The sequence below is a fragment of the Lathyrus oleraceus genome, chromosome 6 (genome assembly GCF_024323335.1).
Source record: "Lathyrus oleraceus cultivar Zhongwan6 chromosome 6, CAAS_Psat_ZW6_1.0, whole genome shotgun sequence".
Classification (NCBI taxonomy): Eukaryota; Viridiplantae; Streptophyta; class Magnoliopsida; order Fabales; family Fabaceae; genus Lathyrus; species Lathyrus oleraceus.
The window spans coordinates 433853400-433864437 of record NC_066584.1 but is presented as its reverse complement, the minus strand read 5'-3'; the positions used below and the strand labels follow the sequence as shown (position 1 = coordinate 433864437).

General features: G+C 30.7%; 1 pseudogene; it reads right to left on the bottom strand.

Moving 5' to 3' along the window:
• Positions 1-1733: 1733 nt before the first annotated feature.
• Positions 1734-10106, bottom strand: LOC127096108 (uncharacterized; annotated as a pseudogene).
• Between the last annotated feature and the right edge of the window lie 932 nt (positions 10107-11038).

The window sequence follows — 11038 nt, the reverse complement described above, 5'->3', positions numbered from 1 at the left end:
CACCGCCTAAAATAACCACCTTTCCTCCATATATTATATTAGAAGTCTTCGATTTTGACATAATGTATTTAAGTGTTTTATCCAAATCTTTGAAACAATATTTGTTGGCCATTGGAGCTTTGTCCTAAATAATCGACTTGGCTAACTTGAACAAATCAACACGGTCAGTATTTTTTTTCTATATCACATGTAGATGACTCCAATGTGGGCATTAGAATTTTGAACATAGGAAGTAAAAGTGAGGCTATACTCGATGAAGCAATTGTCAAGCAAATTTATTTTCTTAATCTTATGTATAAGGCTAAAGTTCTCCAAATATATGTCTTTCCCGTTCCACCATATCCATAAAGGAACAAAAACTCCACCTATTTGATTATTGACTGCATTAACAATTCTTTTAAAGGCATCTCTATGTTCATCTTTTCAAATTGAAACAAATAATCAAGATTAATAAAACTTCAGCAGTAATATTGAAAGCAGTGCATTAAGGATGTAATTCAAATTATCCATAAAAAATTACATCATTCGTTACAAGTCAAAATCGCTAGCCAAAATCGTTTATAGCATAAACAATTTCTTTAAGAATGGCACAAACAAAGTTAAGAAACATCAGAGTTAATAGCAAAAAAAATATTTAATAGCATAAACACTTACATCATGTCATACCAAAAATAGTTTAATAGCAGAAAAAGTAGTTTGAACATGGTGTTATAACAATGCCTAACTGGGATTAATACATCCTGCCATACCAAAAACATATATGATAGTGGAAATTTGCAAAGCCAATTCAATGTTACCTGTTAAATTCTGGTATAACTTATTGAATTCCTCTAACTGCTCACTTGTATCATAGTTATGTTCATCGTAAATAAGTTTATTGCTTAACTGTTGAACCACATATCCTTTTGGATAAGGCAATCTGGGATAATCCGTTAAACTCCCGCGGTTCTTCTGAAGTAATTTTTTTATTTCAATCAATGTTAAATTAATTACATCTTCATATGATAACCTCAATTCTACAAAATAAGTAAGGGTGCGTTATAGCTTACAAACATTGATACTGAAAGTGGCAAAAGAAATATATGCAGTGTTCAAAACCTCAATACCATATACCTCTGTTGTTTGCAATTCTTTGTTGAGAATAGAGTATTCCGTCTGATGATAATTTCCATGTTTTTTTTCGAAACATATGTTGCTCTATTCATGCTGCTTGGCACTAACATATGGATAAATAGTAATCTCAAATAATGTCCAGAACTGAAATGACTTGCCTCTCCAATAGCAGCTATAAATTCCTTATCATCCCCGGTAAAACCCATAGCAAAGCAAGCAACACGGAAAGAATCGTACTTGACATTGTTAACTATTTTTATCTTACCATAACTCTGTGGACCCCTTACATCGGTTAACATTATTCTAAGATAATACAACTCACATGTGGTTGGAGGAACCCATACTAGTCTTCCAATTGTGTAACCTCTTTGTCGAGGTTTTCATTCTCTTGTTTTTTTAACATAAACAAACTTTGAAACAAATTTGATGTATGTTAACTCTCTAGATTCAACATATTTTCTTTTTGCTTCAAACCATGAGGTAAACATAGATTCTGTAACACTTGGTTTATCCAACATGGTGTTTATGTGGTCTACATCAGTGTAATATACCGAATTCTCACCTTCACAATGGAAAAATAACCTTTCAACTGCTGGTTTCCTAGGAAAAGAAAATATTCTCTAACATGCCTCGCAAGGAGAAATGTATCTACAATCGATGTATTATTTGATTTCATCAATGTATTGTTGTTCAGTTTGATTTCTATCATCACTTGGAACTATAGTGATTCTATCATATCCTTTGTTTATGTACTTGAATAAATACTTAATTGGTGTACTCTGAGTGCACCATTCCATATTTATATGAGCTTTAAACTTCATTAACAATCCTGGATTATATGGTACAACATGACGGTTATCCAACTAAATGCCATTTTTCAACACTGAGTGACCACTGTTTCTTCTTCTGTAAATTGGGAAGTCATCTTGATCGACAATTGTTTGAGCTTGAAATTATTTGAAAAGTACATAGAATATTTTCCTTCTTTCATACACGGCGTGGATCGGTTACCATTACCGCATGGCCCATGTATCATATGGGATTTTACCAAATTATACAATTCAGGGTTAGTTTCCACATTAGGAATTTCAGTTGAAATTATCCTATCAATATCAGCTGGAGTGGGATATTTGTTAGATGGGTGCAGAAAGATTATTATGTGGGCATGAGGAAACCCTCATTTTTGAAACTCAATGGTATACATATTTGTTAACAATAAAGAGTATAAATTAATTAGCTAAATATGAATAACATTTTTGTAATAATTACAGTACAAAATAAAACATGTTGATATAAAACAAACAAAAAAAGACACTTGCATGCAAGAACTTTGCCCATCACACGTTTCTTGGTCAAGTCGAACAATAACTCATCAAACTTTAGTTTAAAAACTCTTGAAATAATGTTTGAACCATCACTTGGTTTCAAATTCATCGGTCCAAGATAACGTTGTACCTCAGGCCAGTTGGGGTTACATGTAAATGTAATAAAAAGATAAGGAAATCCACGTAACTGCGTATTTCCATTCCATTAAAATAGATTTGATCCATATATCTACGACTACCAACATAAGATGAAGGCAACACAACCCTTTTTCCTGTGTTTGAACCTTCGGTCTGACCGTTTGAGTTTAATTCACTCAAATTGTGATACTTTCCAACTCTGAGTTTTAATTGATTTTTTCTAAGCCGCCTAAGCCTTTATGATTCCATCATTGTAAAACCCTCTACCAATTTTTTTTGGTAAAGCCTTCGGGATTCCAATAATGTCGGTGCCTCATTTGGTCTGGATTGGATTCGAAACGCCAGTCACTCTCTGATTGGAAGTCGGTTTCTTTTTATCGCTTCTTCCCATGGAATATCTTCAAACTGAATTTCAGAATTATTGGTTTGTTAATTGTCATCAGTGTTTGAAGTGTTTTTTATGTGCTTTACATTAGGCATATAACCATCTTCATCGTATGGAAAAAGAAAGGGATATTGATATCCTAAATAACCATTATGGTACTCATCTATTCTTTGAAGATCACCCGACTATTTTTGCATTATGATATCTATTTTTTATGTAGTATCAACATCTCACACAATTAAAGCAGCCACCTCATACACAATGAGTTGATTGTATATCCCTCTATCACCTTTTTGATCTGAAATAAGCTGAGTTTTAAGTCATAAACATTCATTTGGTTCAATATATCCCAGGCCATTCGAAATGATTGAGCATTAATGTTGTTTTTGTACAACATCTCAGAAAATTTAGAAACAATCTCGATGTCAAACTCACTCTTTGTACTACAATCTAATAATATAAATATAGATTTTAAGTACTATGTTTCTCATAAAAATGGAAAAATTCAATAGAGTCCTAACATCTAATAAAAACAAATGCATTCCAGAGGTTAAAACATCAGATTTGACCTAAATGGAAACATAATATACATTACAAATCTAAAAATCATGTTATAGGACATACCTTATTCCATTAATTCTATTTTAAATTTCATTCTCTTTATCGTAAATATAGAGTTGCGCATATTTTGAATTTTGACCCGACAATGATAACATGCTACCGATTTTGTGTTAGGATTGGCCTTGAATACGGAGAGTATGAGGACCTCTACCATTATTAAAATGGTTATCCATTTTTGCACTGGGAGATGTAAACGCAAACATCATGTTGTACATTCTATTGTGTTGTTGGAACGTCCTTGAGTCACTTCTTTCACTGCCAAATAAAAGGTCTTGCAATACTTTTGGTGGCATTTTTAGCAAAGGAAGTTGAATCTTCCCATTTCCACAACACTTTGAAAATTTAGGATTTGCAACATTTCTACTCTTATGTTTTCTTTCTCGATACCATATACTGTCACCACACTCCTAACATTGAACAATTTGGTCTCCTATGTCATAGTAACCTCTTTCACCAAATCAAAACAAAACATGGATACCTGTCTCTTCGATGCGACCGTGATTATAATTATAAACAGCAACATGATTATAACAATACTCACTTCAGAAGAACTTCCAGTTGTAAAGTCTATTGGATCATTATCAACATCGTCATACGATCCACTATCTGACTCTGAACTATAAACTATTACAACCAAACACATTACCAACACGAGAAGTTTGTTGTTATAATAAATTTTATATCTATAAGCAAGGTATAAAATAAACTTACCTTCAGAACTGCTCTCTTCAGAATCCATAAACAGATCATTAGGTTGAGAAGGTGTCATAGAACTTATGTTTGACTCAGGAACAACATATGTATTAGCTAATTTGGTATCAAATCTCTTTGATAAATTGACACCTAATTTGTTTATTTGAAAGGATGAAACTCTTATGAATTTGAAATTGCCACTTGTATTGGGTTAGGTTCTGGAAGATGTTATGTGTTGAGTATTTTCAGTAAAATTGGATGGAATTTTATTGGTTATGGATGATAACATGTTACTATTGGAAATATTTGAATAATTCGATTGAATGTTTGACAATGGAGTCCTTAAACTCAAACTTCGTTGCTCAGTATGTGGAGAAAAACCGTATTCATTCTCCTTATTTATAGTCTTCAACATATTTTCTTTCTTTTGTCTAAGTACATTCAATATATTTACCATTGCCTTTGCAACCTTGATTTTCTTCATTCTATGTATAAAATTGGAATGTTCTTCATCATTTGTAAGATCCATTGTCTAGTCAATCTTTACCTCGAGAATCTATATATTCCATTTATTTCATTTTTGTCTATAATATTTTATCAAGATGGAATATGGTTGATTACAAATAATCAACATAATAATGAATACCGCTCCAATATTTAATATATACTCAAAAGCCTCATCTTTAAGCGATAAATTTAGTTAGGCAAAATCAATTAGATTATAGTTAATGTCATAAAATGGATATGGTATTAATTGTATGACAAAATAATTGTTTACCTAATAAAATAAACCGTCAACAGTATACTTTCGTGAACGTAACTTGGGAATTTCAAAAAAATTATTACCTCGTGCTTAATATGTTACCATCTGATATCCCTCCATATCAAGGAAGTTGATGACCTTCTCAGAAATCAAAATCTAATATCAATAAACAACAACTTATTGTTATCAGCAATAAAACAAAAAGTTGAAATCAAGTTGAGTTAATAATTCATAAATAGTTGTTTACAATTACAAACCAAACAACACAAAGTTAAAATCCTTTATACGAATTCTGCAAAACCTACATTTTAATACTATAATCTCATGTGTTTATTTTTACATATGTAGTTAGAACATAATAACAAAATAAATGAGTAGAAATTAATAAAACCACATTGCCATTCATTTGGGATTAATGTAAGTACATACAACTATGTTGGATACTTTAAAATCCGTTGAACATTTTTCTGCATCATAGCAATCTAAATTAACTATTATATTGACAGAGAATAACTTTATATGATTATATAGAGTGCATTGACAAAGGATGCACTATATAGTGATATGTGCAAAACAATTGCATCTTTACATTGGTTATTAGAGTTGAACAAAAGGAACAAAATAATTGAATAAAACATGATATAGACTTTTATATTGATTAAACGGTTGAAACTTTGATTTATTTCTTATATTCATGAGAAATATATAGAAAATTATATAATCTAAATACAGTTATATTTCGTAGCATCCACCGAGTTTAAATATAATATAAATGCAATTGATCATAACATATACATATTTTGAAGAAAACAGTCGGAAAGAAATGGACAAAAGAAATTTCATGAAATATCACCCAAAGAAATGGATAGTCATTGTAAAATTCCAATTGGATAACTGATATTACTAAAAAGCATATAAAACCATATAACATGATGTAATGAAGCATTTCTTAAGATAACTAAACCATGCATAATAATTGCAAGCATCTAATACAAAACTTTCTGAATTTTGGAAATGGTAACAACAAAGACTTAAAATGGAATTTTGAACAGATGAGAAGTATTCCAATTGTTTAGTTCTATCTTTATTTTCTTTGGTGGCTTGGTCCCCGAGTATTGTGTAGATTCAACAATGTCACAATTAACATCGACATTCCTTAAAACTGATGAATTCACTTTAATTGGAGTCACATCACTGTTAAAATCAGGTTCATTCTCTCCACGTGCAGACATTGAATACTACATAAAGTATAAACAAATAATCAACAATATAAATGGTCATAAATGTAAAAAATGGAAACAAAGCATATGAAGATGTCAGTTTTTTACTTATAGCAGATAAATCAACATTCTCTTCACTGCTTACAACCTTTGCATTTTGCGATTTAGACTAAATATAAAGAAATATGAAAATATAAAATATATTTACAACAACATTATTTTATTTAGTACGGAAGATGATGTAACCAACAATAGAAATTAATTAGGGATTTGCTTCACATGCAACAACCTTTGGACTTTGGGGTTTAGACTGATTCTGAACAAAGATGAAGAAATAATATAAATGGTTATTCAAACTGATAATATATATGAATTCGTGAAAGTTGAAACAAACAATTTCACGCTATACCTCACAATTGAAGTTGTCATTTATTACCTGATTAACAAATGATTCATCAGTATCAATCTTGTGAACCCAAGTTTGAATAAATGTTGGTTGAACCTTAACTCTAAATGTCATTTTCTTGTTTAATAGCGAATCAAGCTCATCAGGATACACCATAAGATCGTCTTTTCCAACCTACAAAAATTGATGTCAATTAATTACTCTTATTAATCGTGATTAGAAAACCATTTAGTAATTCTAATTGAAACATACAAATATATATACCTCCAACATTGTTTTGCGCATGTCATCAGTTGTTTTGCCTATGATATTCGCACAATCATTATCCCAGAATACAAAGTGATACTTTGCATCTCCATCTCTTACATAAATCTCAACCTTATACTAGTTACAATTTTATCTGATTTTTAAAATGGTTTTTAAATTATGATAGAATAAACCTGTTGAACTGAAATACAAACGTTATAAGTTAAGCTTGGTATAGGTTGTTTAACATCTTCACTATAGCCACATTTATAAGAATATGTAGGAGCAGAAGATTTTAAAGAGCACTTAATGCAACCATAGTAGAATCATCCGTATTTTGAAACAACAAATTTCAATGTCGTTGCTACAGTAACACATATAGTCTCATAAGGATTCATTATATCAGATATGAATTAGTAAACATCAATTAGTATTTTCACTTTATACATCAAATTGGATATAATAACAATTTATAAAGTATACTTTCTTTAATTTGCATAAGTCGCTTAAGAACATGCATTTGGCATTATAAACAAACCTTTCAATTGATGTAACTATATTCCACCAGACCAGTTAGACAACGTTTGCGTGGATTGTGTAGGCTTCTCATTCTTCTACGAATCAGGTAACCTAAACAAAATAACACTTCAAGTATTAACAAAAAATACAATCAACTTATATAACAGATTGAAAAGATAAAAAATAAGTTCCAAGATAATATACTTTGAAAAAAATTCCCAGATAACAGGTATGTCTTCGTTGATCAACAATTTTGAGTCACTTCATCCATTGGAAACTATAGAATTTTACAAAAATACATTTACTTGAAGAAGATTAATATTATTTACATCCAATAATATTATAATCTTCTATAAATATACATTTATTTATTCTATGAAGCAACCTTGCAATCCTTGATCATTGCGTGAGTCAGAACAATGACAATTGCTCCATATTTTGTGTCATCATTATATTAATTTAAAAACTTATATCCATAGTTGTCCCATAAACTGCAGTTTAGAATGTCTCCCCTATATATAATTTTGAAGTAAATACAAAATTATGTAACTTTAATATAGAAGTATTAAATGATACAGCATATAATAGATTTACCCCAAATCCCTAAGTCTCAAAGAAATCATAATCTTCTTCCCGTCTGATTTCGACTGATAAATGTTAATCTCGTGGATGACACCTATAATATCTTATAAACAAAGAAATATTAGATGAAAATTGAAAAAGATATTTAGTAAGATATTATTTTATCAATATAATATCATGTAAAGCAAATACCTTCAAGTTTGTCAACTTTACAATCTCCTTGAAAGATTTTAGAAAAATCTTTGAAGAAAAACTTGGTAGGGGAATATTGTCAAGCTCAATGAGCTTCATAGTTGTACCACTTAGAGAGAGAGAGAGAGAGAGAGAGAGAGAGAGAGAGAGAGAGAGAGAGAGAGAGAGAGAGAGAGAGAGAGAGAGAGAGAGAGAGAGAGAGAGAGAGAGAGAGAGAGAGAGAGAGAGAGAGAGAGAGAGAGAGAGAGAGAGAGTTATAATATAAAAATACCAATACCAAATACCAATACCAAATACCAATACTCAATTATTTAATTAATTTTTTAATAATATTTAAAATGTTCAAATATGTTATATAAATATGTTTATGTAATATTTCAATATATTGAATTTTATTTATAAAATTTAAATAATTTAATATATTTAAACATTATAAAAGTTATTTTATTTGAATGTTCCTTGGTCTTTTCAAAATATGTTTAACAGAAACAAAAACTAATATTTCACATTTATTAAAATAATTTAATTTTGCGTTTTTCAAAATATGTGTGAAGAAAATATTTTTGAAAAAAAAATTACTAGTTATTATTTATAGAAAGTGTGAAAGAAATATTAATTTAAAAGAAGCATTTTTTAAAATATGTTTTTTTATGAAAAAGTGCAATTTTAGAAAAAAAATCCTTAAAGATTTAAAAAGAATTTTTATTAGTTATTATTTATAGAAAATGAGAAAAAATTAAAAGCTGTTTTTTCTAAAATATATTTTTAAAGAAAAAATGCATTTTTAGAAAAAAATTCTTAAATAAAATAAAGTTGATTTTTTTTCCTATAACAAAAAACCATTCTTTGAATTTATCCCTTGGTAGACAATACCAATGTCATTAATATTTATGAAAAAGATTTTGTGTTGATATATTCAAAAAAAAAAATCCTTCTATTAGCCCTAAGCAATTTAAGAAAATATTTTAAAACATTGATTCGGCGATGATCAAAGCATAACAAATAAAATTCAAAATTAGGTAAGATTTAATTTTGTTCAAATAATTAAGAGAGAGAAATTGGTCCCTTGAATTTAAATTTTGATCAGATACATTTTATTTAATATTATCTGTTTTTTTTCATATATCATGTGTTCAAGGGACTATATAAAAGGATAAACATCAAAATGTAAAAGAATATCTACTTGAAAAATATTGGAATTAAACCCAAGACTTTGAGTAAATTCGAATTAATCTTGATGAATAAAATTCAATCAACCGATTGAATTCTTTTCCTGTTTTTCACTTCTTGAACACTTCAACCTACACTCCTTTTGACATGATATCTGCAATCTGATTCTCAGTTCTGCAGTGTTCCCAGGTTGAGCTTCACTTCTCTCACTTTCTTTCGAAGATAATAGAACCTCATTTCGATGTGCTTACTTCGTCCATGTGCTATTGGATTCTTCTCTAAATTGATAGCAGACATGCTATCGATCTTCATGGTAATTGCTCCATGATTCTTTCTTGTAACTTAGACCAAATTCACCATCCATGTTGCTTGACATGCACAAAAAGAAACAACTATGTATTCTGCTTCACATGATGATAGTGTCACTTCTAGCATAAACATGTAGCCATCTGTGGATTTTCCATCCTTAACATCACTACACCAACTTGCATTCTTTTCCTTCATTAGCTACATGAAACAAAATTCCATAGTCGAGAGTTCCTTTCAGATACCTTAGTATCCTCTTCGTTGGTGCTAGGTGTGACACCTTTGGTTTCTGCACAAATCTGCTCATCATACCTACATTGTATGCTAGATCAGGCTTTATCTGACAAAGGTATCGAAGTGATCCAATGATTCTTCTGTACTGTATTAGATCAACATCATCTTCATTTGTGTCTTTCGATAGTTGCATTCTAGGCTCAGCTGGAGTCAAAGTTGGGTTTCAATCTTGCATCTCAAATCTCTTAAGTATTTCGCCTGCATATCTTCTTTGGTTCATCATCAAACCTCTACCACTCTTGTAGAATTCGATGCCAAGGAAATATGAGAGATTTTCCAAGTCTGACATTTCAAACTCCTCACTTAGGTGATGTTTAAAATCTTTGATCTCCTGCTTGCAACTTCCTATTATCAACATGTCATCAACATAGAGACATAGTATAATCAATTCACTATTGCTTCTTCTTACATATACTTCGTGTTCAGTTGCGCACTTCACAAATTCCTTCTTCCTTAGAAATCTATCTACCTTCTTGTTCCAAGCTCTTGGAGCTTGCTTAAGTCCATACAGGGCTTTATCCAGCCTATATACCTCACTTTCTTTGCCTTGTTTCACAAACCCAACTGGTTGTGAAACATAAACTTCTTCATCTAACGGGTCATTCAGGAATGCACATTTCACATCCATCTGACATGTGTGCCAGTTGTTCATGTTTGCTAGACCAACAACAAACCTGATTGTTTCGATCAAAGCGACAGGTGCAAAAACTTCATTGAAGTCGATTCCTTCCTTCTGAAGAAATCCTTTTGCCACAAGTCTTGCCTTGTGTTGAGTTACCTCACATTTGAGATTCAACTTCACCTTGTATACCCACTTCACATCGATTGCCTTCTTGTCTTGAGGAAATTCGACAAGTGGCCAAATGTTGTTGACTTTGATGGACTTCAGTTCCTCATTCATTGATTTCACCCGCTTCAAATCCTTCAATGCCTCAGTTGCATTGACTGGTTCGACGTCTGCATATAAATTATAGTGTACCAGATCACCTTCATCATCGACCATATCATATGATATAGTCATACATTCTTGCAACCTTGTAGGCATGTGTCCTGTTCTTTGAGGTC